Here is a 17,950-nt window from a genome sequence, read left to right as displayed (position 1 = left end):
CAATTGTTGTGAGGGTTGTTGATACCTTTTGTTCCAAAAATTGAACAAATAAAACCTATTGTTTGAAACAAAAAATATCAATTTTTGTTAGGAAATGTACCAACAGTTGTTAGGAAATGTACCAATAGTTGTTAAGAAATGTACTAATATTGTAAAAAGTAACCAATCAGGTGATGCCACATCGGCTGCACAACTATTGGGGTCTCTTTTGCACGCCTATTGGTCTCACTTTTTTTTGGGGCTGTTTTGGACACCTTGGCAAAAAGCATGCTGATGTGGCATCATATTTGATGATGTGGCCCTGAAACCTTAGTTATAAGCAGGGGACTTGGCAAGTAAGCTGCTATAAAAAAATCGGAGTGATTCAAAATTTCCAAGTAGGATTTTGAGAAGCGTGAAGTTAGGGTGCACGACTACTGGGTCCTTTCCCCTAGTTCTATAGTGCTTTATAATAAGAAATTGAATTATAGTTTACATTAATTATTATTAGTTATAGAGTTACTAAAGAATTTATTAGTCCCTGCCTATATAGGCAGGGAACTAATGTTTTCAGTTGAGCTCTTTCCTATTAATTTGTACAGATTAAAGGCAAATGTTTTACTTTTTCTATAGTTTTTAACTTGTAGATTTCATAAATAATATTTTTATTGATTTTTTATTTTTTTCTGATTGGCTGTTATATTTTTCCTAGTGGTTTTATTCATTTTAATTATGAAAAATAGGGAAAAAAGTGTTGACGTATGTTGGCTTCGTAATATTGGTACAACTGCTGTACACGCCAGTTCATCATTTTTATGAAACATTTAATACTCACGCTAGAATTTATTCTGATGGGATTTTTTCAGACTTGTATTCTATATTTGCTTTCACTGTGTTTAAGCAAGGGCTGAGAAAAGGGCAGACGAAGGGCCAAGGAATGGTTTTTAGGTATAGTACTATTTTTTTGTTTTACGAAGACAGTAGAAATCTAGCTGTAGGTATCATGGGTCTGGTTTTAATATTGAATGATTTAATTTGATTTTAATATTGAACCATTTTAATATTGAATTTCTAGTTGAAAGTAACCGCTTGCTTCTGTTTTGTTTGAACTATAAATCCTCAATTTTTCACAGTGCTCATGACCTAGCTACTCTTTATTCTACTCCTTGTGAGCCTGTCCGCTTTTGTGACAAAATATTCATCAGAACTATTTGAATCTTCACTAGACCCTATTTTCCTTCGTTTCTTTCCCTGTGTGGATGCTTCAAATATATGTTTCGCAGCCACGATCTATTTGGGATAAAATGATGCTAGTTTTTCAAGCCTCAAGACAATTTCAAACTTGGGGAAACTCTCAACGTTTTCAAATCCAAGGCACCTAGAGATTCACGTATACCTCCCTCAGCCAAAACCCTTCGATAATTAAATATAAATTGCAGATTCCTAGAACCAGAATATTGCTGTTGAAATGTCTTGGAGGTTTGAAATTTCAAATGAATTTTTAAGATTTTTAATTGCTAAATCTTAAAAGCACTGGATAGTAAATGATAAAAGCTTCACTTTGTTGCATTTAAATTTTACATCCTACTGATAAATCTCAGTCGCACCTTCTCCATGCCAGCAGTGCGCCTACCCAGCTCTTTTCTTGATAAAAAATTGGTTAGAGATGTTAGTTTTCATTTCCATCTCTCTCCTCTGAGTTTCAATAAAAAATGGCATAAGATGCAAATACATAGCTACTAACATAAAGAATTGCAAATTATCCATTGCTAAATTAGCCATTAAAACTGATATGACAGCTGAAAAGGATGTGAGCGATTTGTTACTAGTTATTAGGTGCAGCCTTGATTGCTTATCAAAGTAAGCTTGTGCTCTGCCTCCATCTTTGTGAGTTTCCCATATGAATTGGGCGTAAAGTCACAACATTTCTACAGTTGCAGGACTAGCCATTGTGTCCCTTTCATAGATTTATATCACCTCCAACTTTGCCAACCAATAGAATTGACCTTTCAAGACAGCCTGCTATACTCTATAAATATTTTAGCTTCGTTTGAGCAGCATGCACCTAAATCAGAACATACTGCTCTACCATCAGGTATTGCAATCAGAACTACAAGCTTTGATGGTCTGAATTATGGCACATCACATAACCAAAATTGTTGAATCAAGATCCAAGGAAATTGAAAAACAATACAAAAAAAATGCAATAGTATAGGGCTATTTTTTACTCATTCCAAAATCAAATTTAATTATATAAGCCATTTTAAAAATTTTTAACTTGAATGAAATATTACTGTTCATGGCTTTCCCAAACTTCATTTCCTTGTTTTTTTTAGCTTTTAATTGAAGTTAGTATGGTGGAGCCTTCATGTTTTCTGTGTATTCATATCACAAAAGGCTATATGAAATACATTTTTTTTTAAAAGAACATTAGAAACCAACTTTCGTGGAGTTCTATAATCATTTGTTGTGCTGAAATTTTGATATTTCAAACTATGGTGGTAAATCATAATATTTGAATCTTGTGTTATTTTGTCATCATGGTTGTTTATGTTCTGAAACAAATTTTCTTGAACACCAAACTAGTTTCTTTTTTCAATTCTAAGGCAATACAAAGTAAATTATTATCCAAGCATGCCCATCCGGCTTCAGGGGTTTTTCATGAAATTGGCAAAAGGGAACTTTGATTTTCATTTTGTTGTAGTTTGACTTTTGAAATGTGAAGCAAAAACTAAATAGTAAATTTGAAAGAATCAATAAAGCATGTTGCTTTCTGGTCATTGACAAATGACTATTCAGAACGATCATTATAGGTTGATGGTTATGTTTTGTTTTTGACAGGAAGAATGTAGAAACGTTTCAACAGAAGGGCAATATTAAAGGTTGAAGCTTTCCAATAAATTTCATGATGCAATCAAATTTTTTTCTACATTTCTCCCAAAAATAGCAACACTGCTCTCTCTATCACTTACAACAACACTATCCCAAAATCATCTAACTACAAATATGACAAAAAAACACCCTAAACTAGCACAACTAGAAATAAGAGTTACAAACAAAAGAATCTTTAGTGAAAAAGCAGTAAAATCCATAGAAATGCTTAATTTTAAAAGAGACTTACATATTCTCAGTAACACTAACCGAGAACTTTATATTCCCTCTCCATAAAATGATACCCATATTAATTTCCTTAAAACTCACCTCTACATTTAAGTGGTCATGTATTTTGCGCTTTTTAATACCAAAAGATGGTCATTGTAGAGGACTTTATTAAAATGGTATGCAAGTCCTCTCATGAAACTTATTAATGTATGTTCATTCTCGTATGATCTAAGAGTGACAAGGTATGACATTAATCAGTTTGTAATATTATATTGATAAAGAAGAATGGTTACAAATATCCACAACTTTAACAAGGCTTTTTGGTTTTGTTTGTCTCTACCCTGATTCTTCTTCTGGGATTTGTTAAAACCTCCTTTTGTCTACTGAGGTGCATTGACTTACAATCCCATTAACATATTTGTTAAGTGTACATTTTAGTATTTTTTTTAACTTTCAATTTATTGCTGATCATGACAATGTTTAGCAGGCATTTTGTAAGTTTTTTATGGCTCAAGAGCACCCATGTAAAGCATTGTAGGATGGCGGAGGTTGGTTTCCAAGGATTCTCGGCCATGAAGGTGTTGGGTATGCATAACACAACCTTATATTCCACGCATAGCTAAAATAAGGATACATTCAATTTTAATTTATAAATCATATTAGATATGAAGATTAAGTTAAAAGGTGACTGCAAGGTTGTAGAAGGTGTGGGGCATGAGGTTACATAGCTTAGCTCTGGAGATCATGTTATTTCATCATACATGGCAAAATGTAGAGAATGCGAGCTTTGTGTTTGAGGCAAGAACAACATCTGTGAAATTTTCAGATTGAACTTCGTGAGTGGAGTTGCATACAGTGATAAGAAATGTCATTTCTCTATCAATGGAAAGCCCATCCATCATTTCTTTGGAATCCCAATATTCAGTGAATATATAGTGGTGCATGCATCTTGCATAGCAAAGGTGAATCCTGAAGCCCCATTGGACGATGTATGTTTGTTGGGATGTGGGGAACAAAATTTAAATTACTGTCAATAAACAGTTTTTCAAGCTAATGAAATGTAAGACAGGCCTTGTAATGCTACTGCACAATTTTTAAATTACTTTGGAAGTGGCCCTTAATTTCAAAAATGATTTCCATAGTTCTAGCCACTTGAATTTGTTACCTGTTATAATCTTCTTGTCAATAACTCTTGTTATGAGTTTTACACGATTTCACAAATTCTCTTTTCAGATACCTAACAAATTTATACAATAGTTATAAACAATAAATTATATATAAAATTTACAAATTTTCATTGATCATCTTTCCCAACAGCTAACAAATTTAGCTGGTAGGAGGAATTTATAAATTTGATTGAGTTGGAAAAAGAAAAGTTGGAAATCCTTTTGGGCTTAAATCCATACAAGTGGCAACAACAATCATAGTATGTCAGGACAACAATACTTGGAGATAGAGAAAATGTTCAACTAGCATTAACAATAATTTTTTTGTGGGTTATTGTAGCTTATTGATTGGAATCTTATCTACCCACTTAGCACATTTCAGATTGACACAAGTATACTAGTTATGAAGCATTGATGTATCAATATTCTTTGTGGAAATGCAATTCCATTACTGAAGCTAAGTTGAAACAATGTGTATACACAGTCGCAATGCACAACCTATAAAATACATTTAGTTGAATGTAACGGTCGACATTCTAAAATCAAGAAATACATAAATTATAGTTTCCTTGTTAGCTCACAAAGAATAATCAATAATTTAGGCTAAGCGAAAAACATGCATTTTATATCCACTTCACTTGACTTTTCTTTGTGCCTGCAATAACAAATTTGTCAATGTGCAAATAAGCTCTAATGAGTTTTGGCGATTGATTGGATTTGACATTGCCAGTGTTCAAGTTGTGATGTTGTAAGCATGAGGAAAGGTGTGCCCCAATTCTTTGTTGTTAACTGCCCTGTCCATCATTTCAAATGTGTGAACTTTCATTATCTTCAGTTCATCTTATTCACCATTTTCTGTCCCACAGGACAGATTTAAATGAATTTTGAACTGCAAAATTTATTTGTATTGATCTTCATATGTTGCAGTTTCAAATGCACATTTAATGGTAATTAATAGTTTTTACATTTCCTTGTTTTTCCAAGGCATATGCGGGTGAACAGAACAACATTATTGTGTGGGGAATGTATGCTATATGTGTGCAGAAAAATAGAGCACAAGAGTTTCTATGGCAACAATAGGATAAGATAAGTTTGTAGTTAAAAAACAGAGGTTTAATAAATTTTATACTTTTTGTAAATAACTTATTAATTACCTTTAACAAAAAATATTCGATACCATGCTTAGTTTTTCTAAATGTAAATTTTGTTTAGTGCTCAATTGCATATAGAACAGCGATAGTATCAGATACCATACTACTTAAACTTCCATTTTATGCTAATCTTGAATACTGCTTCTTAGCACAATATAGCTGTTTATCATTTTGCTAACAATTATCAGTTGTCAACTATTTCAGAACTATATTATATGAATAAAAACAACTTTACTATGTCAACTGACTTTTACAGGCATTGTTTTATATATTTCTTTCTTATACTCTTTTTCAACTCTAATATAGCTAACAACATATTCTGTTCACAATATTTAGGACATATATTATGTACATGTTATGAGACCGTGTTACTTATTTTTCAATTGTTACTGTACATATAACCTTAACCAAAATGTGGCCTAAATCCAATTTAAGATCTTTTTCAATAGTTGATAATTCCCCATATCACAATTTCTAATTTCCAATTTCCTACTATTTTTGGCAATTGGCAGGGACTCCTGCTCTAACAGAGCTCTTGTTATAAACATTTTTCATCTAGTCAGTTTACAAATTTTTGTGAGTGGAAAAATTAATCAAATTATTTTTTTATATTGGAGTTTGAGATGGCATGCATTTTCTTCAAGCTATAAAGGAGTAAACATATATAAATGAAATTTAAAAGGAGTAGAATTGTGTTTACTTTTCATTTAAATTCACATAGAGAGCTTTCTTTGTATCTATTATTGATTGTTAATTTATCAAAAAAATGATATAGAAATAAATTCATTTTCTGCTTTCTTTATACAGCTGCATTTTAATATTCTTTCATTATAAAAACGCTATAAGATTAGTCACTATTTTTTCTTGATTAATATGAACCCCTACTTTTTAGGGCTTCAAGAACTATTGTATGGAAGGACTTATCCCATGTGACTGAAAATGTTATAAGATTAGTCACTATCTTTTCTTGATCAATATGAGCCCCTACTTTGAAGTCTTATGGAATGGCTTCAAAAAGTAATTAATAGGAGGGGTTCCATGTGACAAAATTTTTATAAGATTAATTACTATCTTTTCTTGATTAATATGAGCCCCTACTTTTTAGGGATTCAAGAATTATTTTATGGAAGGATGTACCCCATGTGACAAAAAAGTGTTATAGGATTAGTCACTATCTTTTTTTGATCAATATGAGCCCCTACTTTGGAGTCTTATGGAAGGGCTTCAAGAACTATTTTATGAAAGGAGGGGTCCCATGTGACAAAAAATGTTATAGAATTATTCACTATCTTTTCTTCATTAATATGAGCCCCTACTTTTTAGGGCTTCAATAACTATTTTATGGAAGGACGTATTCCATGTGACCAAAAATGTTATAGGATTAGTCACTATCTTTTATTGATTAATATAAGCCCCTATTTTTTAGGGCTTCAAGAAATATTTTATAGGAGGGGTCTCATATGACAAAAAAATGTTATAAGATTAGTCACCACCTTTTTTTGATTAATAAGAGCCCCTACTTTTTATGAAGCTTCAAGAACTATTTTATGGAAGGAGGGGTCTCATGTGACAAAAAATGTTACAAGATTAATCACTATCTTTTCTTGATTAATATGAGCCCCTACTTTTTAGTTTGCAAATTTGGAGTGGGCATATTTGGAGTGGGATGAATTTTTTTTCACCAACATAGATATTTTTTTGCCACTTGTCAATCATCCAAATTTTTTAGATTCTCACAATTTAATCTAAGAAAAAAATTGAAGGGTAAATTATCTCTATTTATATTTATTAATCTCTTTGTTTGAAAATAAATATTTATTTTTAGTTAAATATTAATAGGCAACAAGATCCATTTGATAGTGTCCTAATTAACAATGAAATGTAGACATCAAAATACCAAAGGGAAATTTACAACCTGAGTTGGCCTAGTGGTGAAGAACTTGTGCTCTTGAAATAGAGGTCACAAGTTCAATAAGGGAAACTAAATATTTAACAAATGATCAGTTGTTGGGGGCTTTCAATCAAATATGTGAGATTTTTTTTTATCCATTGAAATTTAAATAAAAGTACACTATCCACAAAAAAAAGTAGGGGGATGCAAGATCACCCCTCAGGAGTCATACATGCAGGACAAAAAAATAGAAACAACTAAAACAACTGCTAAGCGACTAAAGTAGTCACAACAAGAGGCAGTAGGGGATCACGATTGTCCTTGGGACCCCATACATCAACAGGTTCAGAATTGTCATCCGAGAGGGACCACCCTTCAGCAATAGTTGTCTCTTCATTCTCCTTCTTCTTCCTAGCCAGAGAGAGATAACTAGAGAAAGTTGCAAGAACTCTTTGGAAGAGCCATGCAAAGTATTATGTTCGCTGATATCTAACCAACCAGAATCACCACCAACAGAATAGTCAGCATCCCCGTGCCCCACCTAAAGGTGGAGCCACCATGTGGTAGAGAGGCTAAGAGACATCGAGTGAAGTTGCTACAACCGGTAGACTGACAACGAGAGAAATGGGCTCGTAGGGGCTATGAATGATGAGTAAAGGAACTGTGGCCACACTGTCGACCCCAAAGCAAAGAATGGTAATGGGATAGAGAGCGATCATAATAAGATAAAAGGGTTTGAAGGCAGTCATGCCACCATACAAGGGGAATTACCCCAAAGATCCAAGAGAACTTGCAAGTGGGCCACCTCAAGTGCAACCTTGTTGGCTTGCACTTGAATCTGAAGCATTGCATTATTACAAATACATGCTTTAATGAAAATCAAAACATGAATATAAATAGAGTTGTGAGAAAATAAAACAACATTTCTATCCTTCCATAATGTGAAGAGGATTTCCGCCCTGAAAGCATGCCAAATCTGTGTGAATTTGAAGGGAATCTAAGGGGAATCCCCCAAAAGAACCATATACAAAGTGAAGGGCTCAAGTCAAAAAGGCTTAAAAATATCACAAATCCAATTTCACAAATGTTGAGATAGACAATAGAGTTAGAAAAATTGGTGAATGTTTTTGGTTGACCTCAAAATGGGCAGCAAGGGTCATGAACTCCCAAGTGCCATAGTTGACCTCCCAAAGATGGGCCTTGGAAAATAATACACCAAGCAAAATGAGCTAGCTTCGACTCAACAATGGTGGACCAAATAGTTTGAAATATGTGACACCATATGTGTTGTGATGACAACAAATGCCATCGGAGATTCAAAGCCAAGACCATAGGCAAATGAGGCACAAGCCAATGGTAACCCAAATTGGGCTAATAATTGCAAAAGGGCATGTTGGGAAACTATAGCATCCTAAAATTGCAACCCTTTGGAATTTTGACCACATTTGGGTCTTCACCTTAGTGTTTTCACCCCTTGGCCTATTCAAAGACTTGATTATACTCATACACCTCATAAATGGCATAAACCTTGATCCCCCCCCCCTTGGGCACCTTAATCCTAACCTAAAATAGGGTGTGACCTAGGTGTAACACCCTGGTCCTCACTAGGATCAGGGCGCTACAACTTGGTCCTCCCTAAATTGGTCCCACTTTAAACCCATTTTTGCAATTAAAAAATGAGCACAATTACCCTCTCCATGTCATCTCATGTTAGAAAATTAGCCAATTTTCCCAACGAGAAAATATATAAAGCGAATTTTCCCTCTCATTTGAACAATTCATTAACAAGAAAAGCACACATGAGATCAAGTATTGAAGCATTCAAGATAAATTGAGCATTAATTAGTCTTCCCTCAACCTAGGAGCAACAATAAATTCAAGTTTCAAGCATTGAAGAAGACATTATTCATCCTATTTTGTTGAAGACTTCATAAACCCTAATTCAGTGTGGAGGCAAACAAAACTTCACAAGGAGGCATTATCATTCAATTTTCAGTCATAATTCAGCATCTCCCTCAAAAGGAGAATCTTTTATTACAGTAATTTCAATTACATTTATCTCAATTTCATGGTTAATTCCAAAATAGGGGTTTGACCCAAGGCAAGCCCCTATTCCCAACCTATTTCCCCTTTTTTTGTGTGTAGGAAACAAGTACAGAGCTGCAATCTTCAAAATAAGCATTATTTACAGAGACAAATCAACCCTTTTCGGCATGTGAAAAAGTAGGAGGACCAGGGCGCCCACCACCACGGTCCTGATATTTTTGGAGCTCCTTTGAAGATCATATCCAACTCGGCTTATATTGCTCAGATCCAAGCATGTGTGAAAAATCCAGCATCTGTAGCTCACTTTTTTCTCAATTTTTACTTTATTTTTCCATCATTTTACCTTAATTCAACATTTCAACTCACAAAAGAGGGTAATCAATTCACACACACCCTTGAATCCAATCAATATTCAATCCCTATCACTCTTCATTTGGGATTGGATCTATTGGATTCATCCCTCTAACAGTGGAAACCCTAATTTTTACACATTATAGAAACTGAATACACCTAAAAATGGTCTGAAGATAATTAATTGAATAAGCAATTATCTCAGTTAATCTCCCTTCCCAATTTAATTGAATTCATCAAACAATTTGATTAAATTCCCCCATTCATCTACTTATTAATAAATCTAAGGATTTATTAAATAGGTTCATCTCAATTCCTCCTTGATTAATTAATTCCCCCCATCAAAATCATTTCTTCTAATTCCATAATTAATTAAAACAAATCAAATCAATGATTTGTTGAAATTAATTAGCCATTTTTCTATTAAATGAATTTCTAAATTCAAATTCTCTTAACTTTAACCACCTAACCTAACCATTCCTAAACCTAACCCATTCTACCTACCCCCATGTTCCCTTTCATCTAACATCTTCTAGAACCTTTGTGACACTTGTCACTAAATGTTCCCTTTAATCCAACTCCCTTTGCCAACTTCCTCCAATTTAACCATTGATATCTTCAGATCAATCTTGACTGTTGAATCCTGCCACCTCACCCCTAGCCTTGGAAATCCTATAAATAGACCCCATTTTGGAGTTCTAAGGGTCCCAATTTTGATTCATCATTTTGCATTGTTATTATAGGCATCTAGTTTATAGTTTATCATTTTTAGCAATGTTATCATGCTCAATCTTAGCTTAATCATGCTAGATCAATCATAATTCATATAGCTTAATCATGATATTCTTGCTAGATCATACATCTTAATCATTCAAATCCTCCATCTAAGTGTAGTCAAGTCACTAGAATTTGCATACTAAGATTTGAGAGCAAAATTCATACTCGCATTTACTAGGAGGCAATAAGTCGATTAGTTATGGTTTTTATCTTTCATTGATTAAATCTTCTAACCATGCTTGTAATGATTTATTGAGTGTTTTGTGTTGCAGACACAGGTATAATAGGTACACCACACATATACATGACATTTTGGTGCCCACCGTGGGGCAAAAATCATCATTTTCGGTCTCTAAATCTCAACAAACATCTTCTCTGTCCAGCTCTGGTTCAAAAATTTGTACGAGTTGCCATTTCAGCTCGTACGAACTTCCTTTCAGCATAGGACGACACCTCATCCTGACTCATACTAGGTATAAATCTGTGTCGTACGAGGTTTTATGTTGCAAATTCTTTATTCATACTAAGTCTAAAGCTGTGTCGTACGAGTCTATTTCCTGTCAATTCTTTACTTGTACTAGGCTGATCATGTGTCGTACGAGCTTGTTTTGGATACTGTACAAAATCTAAAGTTCTGTCGTACTAACTGGAAAAGCATTTCACACGAATCTCTGTTTCTGTGAATTTTAATAAACTGCAAGTTAGGGTTTTCTGGTTTTAATCTGAAATTTTCTAATGCTAACCTTGATTGGTTTATAAGATTTTTTTTGACAGCCTAACAAGTTTTGCAAGATGCTTGTCAAAGAAAATACACTTGTCAAAGACGAAATTCAAAACAATGACTACTAACGAATATTTGCAGGTTGCCTAAGGGTTCAACAAATTTTTTTGTATTCTTTAAGTTTTTTTAGGCACACTTGGATTTTGCTTAAAGAAATGAACAATTATGTCTTTTGTGTCTTTGATGATAGGCGAGTATGCTCTCACCTTTCTTAGTGATAAAAAAACTAGACTCATCTTTTACTTTTTGCATATCTTTAGCAAGCCTGCCCTCTCGAGGAGCTTAAAAACTCTTAAAGCCCTTTGTGGCCAGTGTGAGGGGAACAACCTAAGTGGGAATGACTAAACGCCAAGTAATCCAACCCAGTATAAAATAAATATGTTTTTGATGAAAATAAAAGTAGCGACAATGCTCGGGAATAGCTCTCCTTTGTACCTTCGAGTATATCAAACCTTGGTTTTCAAGGCTGGGAGACCTCTTAATTGAGTTTATACCTCAACGGGCCAAACAGATCCCTTACTAGTTCCAAGTTAAAATAGAAGCTACCTGATTCACCTCTGAAAGGGTGATAATCTTTGTGCAAGAGAGATAGTAACTCTCCCAAGACACTTGCCATATCATGCCCCCATTAGTGTTTGGAGTCGGATAATACGGTGTTGAGAATCCATTGCGTGATGCTCAACGGTCATATTCTGATTAGCTATTGGGTGTGTACCTAAGTCAACAAGCAAAGGTTTTCATTCTCAACCAACTTCCTTAGGGTTTAGCTTGATTGGAGTCATTTATAACATCATGTGTTTGTTGTGTATTCATCCCCAAATCGAAAAATCAGACATATGAAACTGGAAAGCATAAGCAAAACATCAAAATTCACAAATTTAAATTCAGCAAAACAAAACATTTTTTATCTCTGTCTTGTTCTCTATCGTATGAACCTATTTGCATAAAATATTGTGTCATACTACACAACATTCTGCATCGTACGAGTCATCTACTTTGTCGTATGGTTCAGAAAAGTATGTCGTATGAGTCTCTGCTTTTTACATGAAAACTTATGCTTTGTCGTACAAACTCATAACTTGTGTTGTCTTAAGTTGTATAGTCTATCGTATGAAACTCTGCATTTGTCAGCCCAAAGCTAAGTCTTACATACCTATTTCAGAGTTGTCATTGTTGCCTGATCAATTTGCAGTAAACATAAACACCTGGTATCTGTTGTTCTGTACTTAAAATCGTCACGTGTATGCTCGTCTTAACTAGATCTCAAAGACGAAAAATCATAGAGACAGAAATCGAAACGTTAGAAACAACTATAACCATGGAACATGAAAATGAGATACAAGTTGAAGAAGAGATAACAAAACAAAACATTAGAGACATAAAAAAGGACCCTCAATTCGACAAATTTATGCAAAAAATGTTGGAGGAAGAAAAAGAAAAATATTTTCTAATGTTAGCCAAATCTGGTGCTACACTCCCTCAAGATTTTGATGTGAATAAATTAACATGAAATAAAAATGATCCTCCTCCTAATAACGAACCATATGAGGACATCTTTGGTCTCAAAATGAATGACATGTCAATTCTTCATAATACCAGAACCAATGAAGAGACTTACATCCCCAAAAGAGATGAAGTAGAAATCCTAAATAACATTCAACCCAATAAGGATACAAGAAGGACTAGGGATGAAACAAGAAGAGATCCAAATCCTCCTAGAATCCAAAATCAAGGTTATGCGAGAACAAATAATGTTGATAATCCTATCACAACCCTCACACAACAACTACAAACAATGCAAACACAAATTCAAGATATGCAAAGAGGAAATGTTAGACGATACTCACTTCAAGAAATTTGTCCTTATCCATTCAACATAAACCTAAACATGATACCATTTCCTATAGGTTTTGAAACTCCTAGATACAAAAAATATGATGGAAGCACTGACCCTCAAGATCATATACGAGAATTTTGCACAATGAGTATGGAGTTTGCACATGAGGATACATACTTAATGAGACTATTTACAAAAAGCTTAACTGGACTAGCTATGGAATGGTTCTCCAAACTTCCACCTGGAATTAGATCATTTTCAGAATTGGTGGATAAGTTTGTTTCACAATACTCTTATAACATACAGCATGAAGTAACAATGCTAGACCTGTGTAACGCCAAAAAAAAAGTGGAGAACCCTTCATGACATTTTTACAACAATGGAGACGCCTAGCTTCGCGGTATCCTCGTACAGTGCCAGAGTACGAAAAAATGGACATATTCATCGACAACTTAAACGATCAAATGGGTTATTACTTAAAAATGCAAGGGAATCAAAGTTTTGGAAAAATGGTTGATAATGGAATCAGAATGGAAGAAGCCATGATAAAGAAAGGTGAATTAAAAGTATACAAAGAAGGAGTCTATCCTCCTAAAAACAACAATAACAACAATCATAATGACAAACCAAAATTTTGGAATAGAAATCAAAATGTAGATAATAATGGAATAGTGGATAATAACAATGTGAAACCAAAGCAACCGGTTTTCAATTTATCTACTAACTCGGCAGCGACACAACAAAACAATAATCACTAAAGAGAAACTATCAAAATATTCTTTCAAAGACATTTTACAGACATTGGTGAACCCCTGGGGTCAGCCTTAAAAACACTTATCGCTAGCAAATTAATTTCTTTGCCAGAAGAAAGGAACTATGAACCTCAAATAAAACCACACTGGTGGAATGATCATCAATATTGCGATTTCCATCAAAACAAGGGACATCTCATAGATAATTGTAAGAAGTTGAAACATGTCATATAAGATTTGATTGACAAGGGAGTAATAATGGTGGATGGACATACAACAAATGAATCTCATATAGCTTTTAAAACTTCGCTTCCGAAATATGAGAAAGGTGAATCATCGACAACAAACAATGGTAAGGGTAAAGCAAAGGTAAACTACGCTCATGCTATCACAAGACGCAAAGATAAACATGATTGTAGTTAAAGAAAAGCAAAATGAAGATCCTACTCATGCTATCACAAGACGCAAAGCTAAAGTAATTTTGCCAGGTCCTACCCCTAACACATCATCCACTGCAAAACAATATAGTTTAGTGGAACAATTACGGAAAACGCCCGCACAAATATCTATCTTGGAACTTTTAAAACTTTTGCTTGCACACAAAGAAATTCTTGAACGAGCATTAGGAGATACAACAGTGTCCAAAGATCTTGATATCAATCAATTCCAAACCATGGTGGGATACCTCACAACCCCTCACTGCTTATCATTCACTGAAGAAGATGACATGTCCTTGCAACATCCGCACAATGCTCCCCTACATATTGAAGTCATCATTCATAAAACGCATGTTAAACGTGTCCTAATAGACGAAGGAGCTGGCCTAAATATCTGTGCATTAAGTCTTGTTTGTGCTCTAGGATATTCAGAGGATGTAGTTGATGTCAAGAAAAGGATCACTATAAAAGCCTATGATGAAGAAGAACATTCCTCTAAAGGAATTGTGATACTAACCATCAGAGTGGGACCTTTGCAGAAAGATACAGCATGCCAAGTTCTAGAATTGGACTTATCATATGATATAATCCTAGGGAGACCATAGATCCATGACTTGCAAGCTGTCCCATCAACATACCATCAATGTGTAAAATTCCCATACAATGGAGAGGAAATCACTATCTCTGTAGATTCAAATCCTTTTCAATATTGCAACAATCTAAAAATGGCTCAAGAGGTCATTGTTCCTCATAATAGGGAGGCATCATATTCAAACACACAATCCAAGGAACAATTATTTGCCTCTATTATGTCAAGTATGGAAAAAAAATGCAGCTAAAAGATCAAGGGAATGAAGAATATTCAATATCACAAATATCACTTTCTGCTAAGTCCTTGGGAAAACCATCAAACTCTACACAACAACCAATTGTAAAACATATTCCAATATTTGATAGAGCATTTATTAGTGCTGGGACCTTATTAGAGGAAACAAAAGACAAAGATGTGCTATAGTGGCTATACAAGGACGAAGGGGTCCAACAAAAGATCAACAATGTCCGCATACCTACAAAAAGTATGGAAAAGGATTTAATATCCTCAGAAAGATGGGATACACTGGAACAGGTCCTATAGGGAAAAGAAAAGAAGGTATCTCAAAACCTATGCAACCTTACACTTAGCAGGCTACAAACAAATCAGGCATAGGGTATGGACAAGCTAATTTACTAGAAGATACACCTTTTAGTCAACAAAAAGAGGAATACGAAAACAGACAAGAACAACTTGCCATTGAAAGGGAGCAACAAGCACAAACAATGAAATGGGAAAGGAAGAAAGCTTCAAATCAACAAGAAAAACAAAAGAAAAGCATCTCTCAAGCAGCATTAAATCTTGATCAAAACAAACATGATCCTAGTACAAATCTAGGAGAGCTCATAGCAAGGTTAACAGAACTCAATCTCAATCTAGAAGGAGCTGAATATGAAAGAAGACAAGACATATTAAGAATAATAGAAGAAATGCTATATGATCAAATCTATAGATTGCAAGCTGTCAGTGAAACAGATTCTAATGAATGGGAATGGGATTCCTATCATTCTGAAGACTCGGCTAAAGAAAGTTGCTTTGAAGGAGATGTAGAAGTCGATGTAGTTCACACGTATGCAGGACAAACATCATGACCTAGTTCACTTGGATTAGAATCACCTTTGGCTAACTTGGACTTAATCAAGGACGATCAAGATTTTCTTATACGAGGTCATTCTGATGAGAGTACTGTTCTAGACATGGACCTATATACTAAAAACTTTGATACATCTATCACGACCCTTAATACCCTTGAAACATCACAACCTAATGATCCTTTGCCTCTACTCCACCCCAAACTCATTCATTGGGAAAATGAAGGACACACCGCCATCGATACCTTTCCAAATGATAATACCATATGATTTGTATATCTTAATGCAATTGAACCTGTAACAACTTTCACCAGGAATTTCAGCAACACATCTTCCAGTCAAGTGGGTGCCAAATCTCCTAGTCGCAAAAATGAAAATAAAGAAAACAATGTCAGGTCTAATGCTAAAAACCATTTATTGGCAACATTAGACCAAGAAAAAGTAAAAAAAAAGGACGCATCTAATGGTGAAAACATCCTTGAGGCACTGGAAGATGGGAGATTTGACACTTTACCTGAGCACTATCAAGAAAGGTCATCCATTATGATCGAACCAATAGAAGCAGTTAACATTGGCACAACAGAGCAACCAAAGATTCTTCATCCAGCGACTTCTCTATCAGAAAAAGAAATGCAACAATATATGAAATTTTTCAAACGAAGGTAAATCAATTTCACCTGGTCATATGCAGACATGCCAGGGTTAGATCTAGAGGTTATTATGCATCACCTAAATGTAAGTCCAGGAGCCAAACCAGTCAAACAAAAGTTAAGGAAAATGCATCCACATATTGCTATTCTAGTCAAAGTAGAACTAAAGAAATTATTGGATGTCGGATTCATCAGACCTGTGGCCTATCCTCAATGGGTATCCAACATCATTCCTATTTCAATACCAGATAAAAGCATCAGAATATGCACAGACTTTAGAGATCTTAATAATGCTTGTCCAAAGGATGATTTTCCCCTACCTAACATTGACATCATTGTAGGTTTAACTGCTGGACATGCCATGTTCTCTCTAATGGATGGTTTCTCTAGATACAATCATATCAAAATAGCACCTAAAGATCAAGAAAAGACAACTTTCACATGCCCGTGGGGTACTTTCTGTTGGAACATCATGCCTTTCGGATTAAAGAACGCAGGTGCTACATATCAAAGAGCCATGACAACTATATTTCATGACATGATGCATACATTCATGGAAGACTATGTGGATGACATCTTAGCAAACTCTTACAATAGAGAAGAACATATAGAGATACTAGAAAAAATCTTTGACAAGTTAGAACAATACAAGCTATGGCTAAACCCTAGGAAATGTGCCTTTGGTGTTACTTCAAGCAAGCTATTGGGATACATTATTTTAGCTAGATGTATCGAAGTGGATCCAACTAAGGTAAAAGAAATCATGGAAATGGCATCTTGCAAAAATATTAGTCAACTCAGATCACTCCAAGGAAGACTCCAGTCAACCAAAAGATTTGTTGCTCAGCTAGCAGATAAATGTCAACCATTTACTCATTTATTACATAAAAATGTTCATTTCAAATGGGACAATCAATGTGAGGAATCATTCAACAAGTTCAAGGCATATCTCATGCAACCACCTGTACTAATGTCACCAATTCCTGGAAAACCATTATTACTCTATGTATCGATCACTGAAGCATCACTAGGAGTTCTACTTGCGCAATAGGATAATGAAGGAAATGAACGAGCTATCTACTAAATCATCAGAACATTAGTAGGATACGAGGTCAACTATTCACCAACAGAAAAAGCATGCTTGGCAATAGTTTTTTCTTCTAAAAAATTACAACACTACCTCCTATCTCACTCCATCAAATTAATAGCTAAAATCGATCCTCTCAAATATTTACTCACAAGGCAACATTAACAGGACGATTACCAAAATGGATCATGATCCTAAGCGATTTTGATATTGAATATGTTGACAGGAGAGCTATCAAAGGACAAGTCATTGCAGACCAA

The sequence above is a fragment of the Cryptomeria japonica genome, chromosome 11, assembly GCF_030272615.1.
Source record: "Cryptomeria japonica chromosome 11, Sugi_1.0, whole genome shotgun sequence".
Taxonomy (NCBI): domain Eukaryota; kingdom Viridiplantae; phylum Streptophyta; class Pinopsida; order Cupressales; family Cupressaceae; genus Cryptomeria; species Cryptomeria japonica.
This window is presented reverse-complemented; position numbering follows the sequence as displayed.